The sequence below is a fragment of the Dreissena polymorpha genome, chromosome 2 (assembly GCF_020536995.1).
Source record: "Dreissena polymorpha isolate Duluth1 chromosome 2, UMN_Dpol_1.0, whole genome shotgun sequence".
In the NCBI taxonomy this organism is placed as follows: Eukaryota; Metazoa; Mollusca; class Bivalvia; order Myida; family Dreissenidae; genus Dreissena; species Dreissena polymorpha.
Window position 1 is genome coordinate 44,288,440 of NC_068356.1, and position 7,019 is coordinate 44,295,458.

The window sequence follows — 7,019 nt, forward strand, 5'->3', positions numbered from 1 at the left end:
GTCAACTTGAAGAAAATGTTTTGGCAAGACCAATATGGAATCTGGGTCATGTGGGTCCAAAAGCTAGAATGTGTGCAAAAATTTACAAAAATAATTGTATATAAGCTTGAAGACACATGTTTGATCCATTTTTTTTCAAGTTTGACAAATCTTTGTAAAAGTTGTCTAGACATTTTTAGTTTGAAATTGTTAGTACAAAATACATATGCACACACCCTAAGCATGTTTTTTGTTTTACAATTACTGGTTTGTAATATTTAAAAAGGACGAGGCAGTTGAATAAAACACTGACAATTAGTTTTTTCTGATGGGAATGTTTACCACTATGATTGGAATAATTTTTGTCATGCCGCTGGCATTGAGCTTGATGCCACAATGGCACTTGCGTGTCTGTATGTTAGTTGGTTTAGGTTTTCGGTCAGGATTGCTTGTCCAGGCTTTATCGCCCTTATGCATTGACACTTTAAAAAAAAATAACTTGTTAAACACCATGAACCGGTGTGCAACACGAAAGATCCAGATCTCTAGCTCAAAGGTCAAGGTCACACTTCACAAGGTTCTGCGAGTTTGACAGTCCCATTACACAAAAAAAGCCACATGTCAAACACGCGGGTGTACGCGCATGCATCGATTAGAAAGCCTGGTGTTCATTGGCTCGTCGTTTTCATAAACAGGCTTCTGATTGCCTCAGATATAGTCGTTCAAGTCAATATAAGAGTTCAAAGGTCAAAAATTAGCATTATACACCTTGTTCGGTCTGTATCTCCCTTATACATTGACACTTTTTTTTAAACAAATATTTCTTGTTAGTTTTGTCAGGTTTGTTTGTTTTTCGTTATTAATTGTGTCTGTGTCCAAACAGGATACCAACTTTGCTTTATTGACACTGGGCTCGACAGGTATCTAGTTCTGAAGTTCATGTCACGTGTGTGTATAGGTAAAAGGAGATATATTTTATACATATTGACTGTCTATACATGTTGTAGATAGGATTTATACTGAGTCTGTAGAAGAATACGACATTCAATTTCAATATTTGTTTGACTTTTCCTAGGTGTTGTTTAGCTCAACTTTTCAAAGAAAATGAGAGCTATTGTACCCACCACGGCATTTGCTGTGGTCAATTTTTTTTATAAATCACAAATAACTTTGGGAAAATGTTATTTGTATTTGTCAATGTTAGTTTTTCATTACAAAAGCTTAAATTACAAAACTTCAATGTACTGAAAAGTAAGTGTGATCTGAGATTATACTCTGTAATAACTTGAACATATTGAAAATTAACATGTGATCTGAGCAAATATGTGACAAGTATTCAGAAAAGTTGACCAGCGCTGTCCTCTGACAGCCCTCGTTTTTAATTGTTTTATTTTGTTCTATTTTGTTTTGCTGCAGTAAAATCCATTTGCAAACATAGTTAAATCTGATATTTACTAATCTTTACTCTCTTCCTACAGAGACGGATATTTTAGTTTAAGAATAAGGTCATATTTTTTCAGTAGCATTTTCATTATATCTTTCTTTGATGACCCACAATAATTGATATTAGGTTCATATTAGTGACATCCCACAACCATTTTGTTAATCTTATGCTATTAAAGTTTGTCCAGTATGCCTGCATTTTGTCATTTACTGGTTTGCAACATTGTTTTAAATAGACCAATAATGCACATTACTTTTGAGCATTTTATCTTGCAGGCAAAATATCCACTATATGTCTTACATACACCTCTGAAAAGTATAAAAATGTGTTGTGTAAATGTACCTGAATGTATGTTGAATTGGTGGGTAACCATGGTCTTGGTGTGTGATGCTTTATGTGGTTTTGTATGACTGAAGTGAGAAAGAGAAGAAATTACATTATGAAATGTTGCCATTTTTTATGTGTGAATCCAGTTAGTTGTGGTTAAGCGCAATTTGATGCACAATACGGATCATTTCATTTATAATATTTTTGAACATGATAAAGGAAACTTGTGTCAATATTCCTTTTGCTTAAGTTTTGGGGAAAGTGATTACAATGGTTGAACTTTTCTACATTCAAAGAATAAGTGTTGTATTGTTTCTTTAGAGCACTAGCATAGATTGCAAATACTTGATTGTATTAGTTTACATTTATAAAAGTATGCATTCGTGACAGTTATTAGATACAATATGTTTTTATTAAACATTTCTAACATATGTGTCATTTGTTGGTATTTGTGTTAAATACATAGTTTTCCAGTTGAGTTGTAACTCTTTATTTGACATAATATGATCCCACAATTTATTTGGATGGAAAGACACACAGTGATATAGACACAGAAGTCTGAAAAACACACAATGTATCTTTCGTTAGAAACAAAAATGAAAAGACCCACAATACGATTTTGATAGTCACACAAAATATTAGACACGCAATGTATCATTCGTGGGTCTGTCCGTCCGTCTGTCCGTCCTGGCCACTATCTCCTCCTACACTATAAGCACTAGAACCTTAAAACTTACTCACATGGTAGCTATTAGCATATGTGCGACCATGCACTATTTGGAATTTTGATCTGACCCCTGGGTCAAAAGTAATGGGAGTTGGGGTGGGGCCGGGTCAGAGATTTTCACTCATTTTTTAATGTTATTTTACATTAACTTCTTCATTTGTACACCAATTTAGTTCAAAGTGAACATCTCTTATGACAATACAGTCAATCGGAGCTATGCATGGCCCCATAACCAACCCGGGGGCACCCAGCCCACATAGGCCACACCCATCCGAAATTGCCTTTTACTATAATTTCTTCATTTCTACACTGATTCACTTCTTATTGATACTGAAGATCACTTATGACAATACGGTCAATCTGAACTATGCATGGCCTCATTACCAACCCTGGGGCGCCCCACCCTCATAGGCCACACCCATCCAAAATTGCCTTTTACTATAATTCCTTTATTTCCACACCGATTCACTTCTTATTGATACTGAACTTCTCTTATGACAATACGGTCAATCTTAACTATGCATGGCCCCATAACCAACCCTGGGGCACCCCGCCCACATAGGCCACACCCACCCAAAATTGCCTTTTACTATAACTTCTTCATTTCTACACCGATTCACCTCTAATTGATACTGATCTTCTCTTATGACAATACGGTCAATCTCAACTATGCATGGCCCCATTACCAACCCTGGGACGCCCCTGGGTCAAACATGCGGCGTGGGGATACGCGTAGGCCTCTGCCGAGCCATTTCTAGTTCTGGCTTTTATTTACACCAAACATGCGCAACCTACATGTTCAATCTGCAAGAGAACATCTTTTGCTGCCTGGAAGAATTGATTTATGAAACTAAATATTAACAAATGATCAGATGGAAAACATCATGTTAAGCGCAAATCAAGTGAAAATTCTTCTAGTACTGAAATTTTCCATTAATTGCTTTCACTGTTTGTGTATGTCTGCTTTCAGTGCTTAGGTTAGACATAATCAATATTATTAAAATTCTTTTGGTTACAAATTATATGAAATAAACTATATATTTTGACAATTTTTGTGGTCTGACTACCATTATTTCAATGATATAGTTATATTGATTAATTAAGAAACAAGAGATGTGTTTGTCAGAAACACAATGCCCCCTATTGTGCTGCTTTGAAGCCATATATTTGACCTTTCACCTTGAAAGATGACCTTGACCTATCACCACTCAAAATGTGCAGCTCCATGAGATACACATGCATGCCAAATATCAAGTTGATATCTTCAATATTGCAAAAGTTATGACCAAGGTTAAAGTGTTGGGACACAGTATACAATGAATGAATGAATTAATTAATGAATGAATGACTGAAAGACAGACAGACAGGCGAAAAACTATATACCCCCGATCATTGGATCTGGGGCCATAAAAATGTGAACAGTGCTTGAAGTTAACTGAAATATTCATATAATTTTGTGTCATGAATCAATTTATTAAAACTGATAAAACTTTATTGTTTGTTGCTTTTGATGGTATGTCATATCCTTGTTTATCCAAGTTTGATTTAATATCAAAGCTTTCTAACATATTTACCATGTGATGATCAATTACAATGGCAGACAGTTGTTTTGGTTTTGTTAAGACTACTGTTAAAATTTAAGAATATTCGTTATAAAAAAATTGATGAAATAAAGTCAAATATGATTGTCTATGCAATCAATAATCTTATGTATAAACATGTTGTTTAAAAGCGAATGATTATTCATTGAGTACTGCCATTATACCGAATTTCAGTCTTCATATGGTTATTATGATTCAAACAGACTATCGGTAGTTGAGAAAACATTAATCCCATGATAGAATATTGAACATGTTTGCTGATCACACATCACTACAAGAGTTCCGCGGTCGGAGATGACCGCATTGAAGCCGGATTTTTGATTTAAATGACAGGAAAGTACCTTTCGTGTTTTTGTCAATGCAATACTTAAATTACTGAAATATTGTTCAAAGGTCAAAATGAAATGTAAGTACTTTTCAAGGCATGAGCAAACCTTGTGTTATGTTTTGAATGCATGCATACACATGAACAACAATAACATTTAAGGTCACAAATATGAACTTGAATTGACAATTAGGAAAGTTTGATCTCAATTTTTTTATTAGCAAATTAGTAACATATTGTTTGAAGTTTCCATCAATTTCATTATCAAATGTAAGAAAATAAACTTAGATGAAATAATACTATTTATTGTTTTGCTTTCACATACCTACACAGAAATCCAGACATTTTTACATTCAAGGTCACAGTGACCTTGACCTTAGAATGAATGACCTTGAAATGACCAGTGGTCATCTAAGTGTGCTTGCAAACCTTCATGTCAAGTTTGAAGACTCTATGTCCAAGCATACCAAAGTTATAACAATTTTAACATTTTAACATTTAAGGTCACAGTGACCTTGACCTTCAAATGAATGACATTGAAATGACCAGTGGTCATCTTCTAGTACTGGCCAATCTTTATTTCAAGTTTGAAGACTCTAGGTACAAGCATACCAAAGTTATAACATGAAATAAGAACTTTAACATTTTTACATTCAAGGTCACAGTGACCTTGACCTTCAAATGAATGACCTTGAAATGTCCAGTGGTTACTTACTAGTTCTGGCCAACCTTCATGTCAAGTTTCAAGACTCTAGGTCCAAGCATACCAAAGTTATAACAGCTTTAACATTTTTACATTCAAGGTCACAGTGACCTTGACCTTCAAATGAATGACCTTGAAATGTCCAGTGGTTACTTACTAGTTCTGGCCAACCTTCATGTCAAGTTTCAAGACTCTAGGTCCAAGCATACCAAAGTTATAACAACTTTAACATTTTTATATTGAAGGTCACAGTGACCTTCACCTTCAAATGAATGACCTTGAAATGACCAGTGGTCATCTGTTAATCCTGGCCAACCTTCATGTCAAGTTTGAAGACTCTAGGTCCAAGCATACCAAAGTTATACCATGAAATAAGAACTTTAACATTTTTACATTCAAGGTCACAGTGACCTTGACCTTCAAATGAATGACCTTGAAATGACCAGTGGTTACTAACTAGTTATGGCCAACCTTCATGTCAAGTTTCAAGACTCTAGGTCCAAGCATACCAAAGTTATAACAACTTTAACATTTTTTATATTGAAGGTCACAGTGACCTTGACCTTCAAATGAATGACCTTGAAATGACCAGTGGTCATCTGTTAATCCTGGCCAACCTTCATGTCAAGTTTGAAGACTCTAGGTCTAAGCATACCAAAGTTATACCATGAAATAAGAACTTTAACATTTTCGAGCACGCCGCCACCCCGCCCGCCCCCCCCGCCCCGCCCGACAACATCAATCTATAAGCCGAGATTTTTTCGAAAAAAATCCGGCTAAAAAGCTAGCTTAAAGCGTATAACATGAACATGAGCATTTTTTTTGCTAAAAATTACCATAGATATTGGCAGTTTCCCAGTGGCAAAAAGCAAAAAACAAGAGATGTGTTTGTCAGAAACACAATGCCCCCTATTGCGCCACTTTGAAGCCATATATTTTACCTTGACCTTGAAGGATGACCTTGACCTTTCAGGACTCAAAATGTGCAGCTCCATAAAATACACATGCATGCCAAATATCAAGTTGATATCTTCAATATTGCAAAAGTTATGACCAAGATTAAAGTTTTGGGACACACAATCAATGAATGAATGAATGAATGACTGACTGACAGACAGACAGGCCAAAAACAATATACCCCCGATCATTAGATCAGGGGGCATAAAAATCCCCAAAATGTAACAAAATTTCCCCCCAAAAAAGTACCAAACCATGAGCGGCTTAAATGTACAAAGTGTTCATACATGAGCAATTATCACAATCTGTATGAGGAGGTTGAGAATGAAAAAGGACTGGGTAGGCGTGCCGCAAAGGTAAACATTGTCCTTCAGTTTGGTCTGTGTACTACACCAATTAGTAATACAGGTGTGCGCAGAATTTTAAATAATGCAAACATCATAGCCCCAAACCAGGGCGCCATGCAAAGATTAAGTAATAAAGTAAATGAAAAGCTAATAAGTGTCAATATAAGGGACATGCATGTAAAAGAAAATGCCATGATAGGTAAACACATGCCCAAACTGTAAATGTGGAGGGTGACTCTTGCTACAATAACCCTATGTTCAAATCCGATTCAACCTTATTTCAGGCGGCGTCCATTGCAACAACCACATTTTGTGAAAATAACACCAAAGACAAGAAAATAATGAGGGTACACATTGCCAATAAACTTTGCACAATCGGAGCTAGATTGCGAAACAAGGGGAACAATGTTGTTTGTCGTAATCATAGGGTTCATTGCTCGTCAAACCTGTCCAAGTCAGATCCAATAGGTGACGAAGGTAGATAGTCTGAAATTGTCGCCCGTAACAAATCAAACTAGAGATTTGTCACAGACGTGACAAATACCCCCACATGCCGCATTGACATATTGAATTTTTTGCATGTTGTCTTCACAAAAAACAGCGGACACC

The 7,019-nt window shown here is 35.8% G+C and overlaps 1 long non-coding RNA gene across 1 annotated transcript; it reads right to left on the reverse strand.

Moving 5' to 3' along the window:
* Positions 1–4,597: 4,597 nt before the first annotated feature.
* Positions 4,598–5,795, reverse strand: LOC127866852 (uncharacterized). The gene is made up of 2 exons (XR_008043138.1): positions 5,670–5,795; positions 4,598–5,368 (listed from the first exon to the last, which is right to left on the reverse strand). It is a non-coding gene; the product is annotated as an uncharacterized LOC127866852 (long non-coding RNA).
* Positions 5,796–7,019: the final 1,224 nt, after the last annotated feature.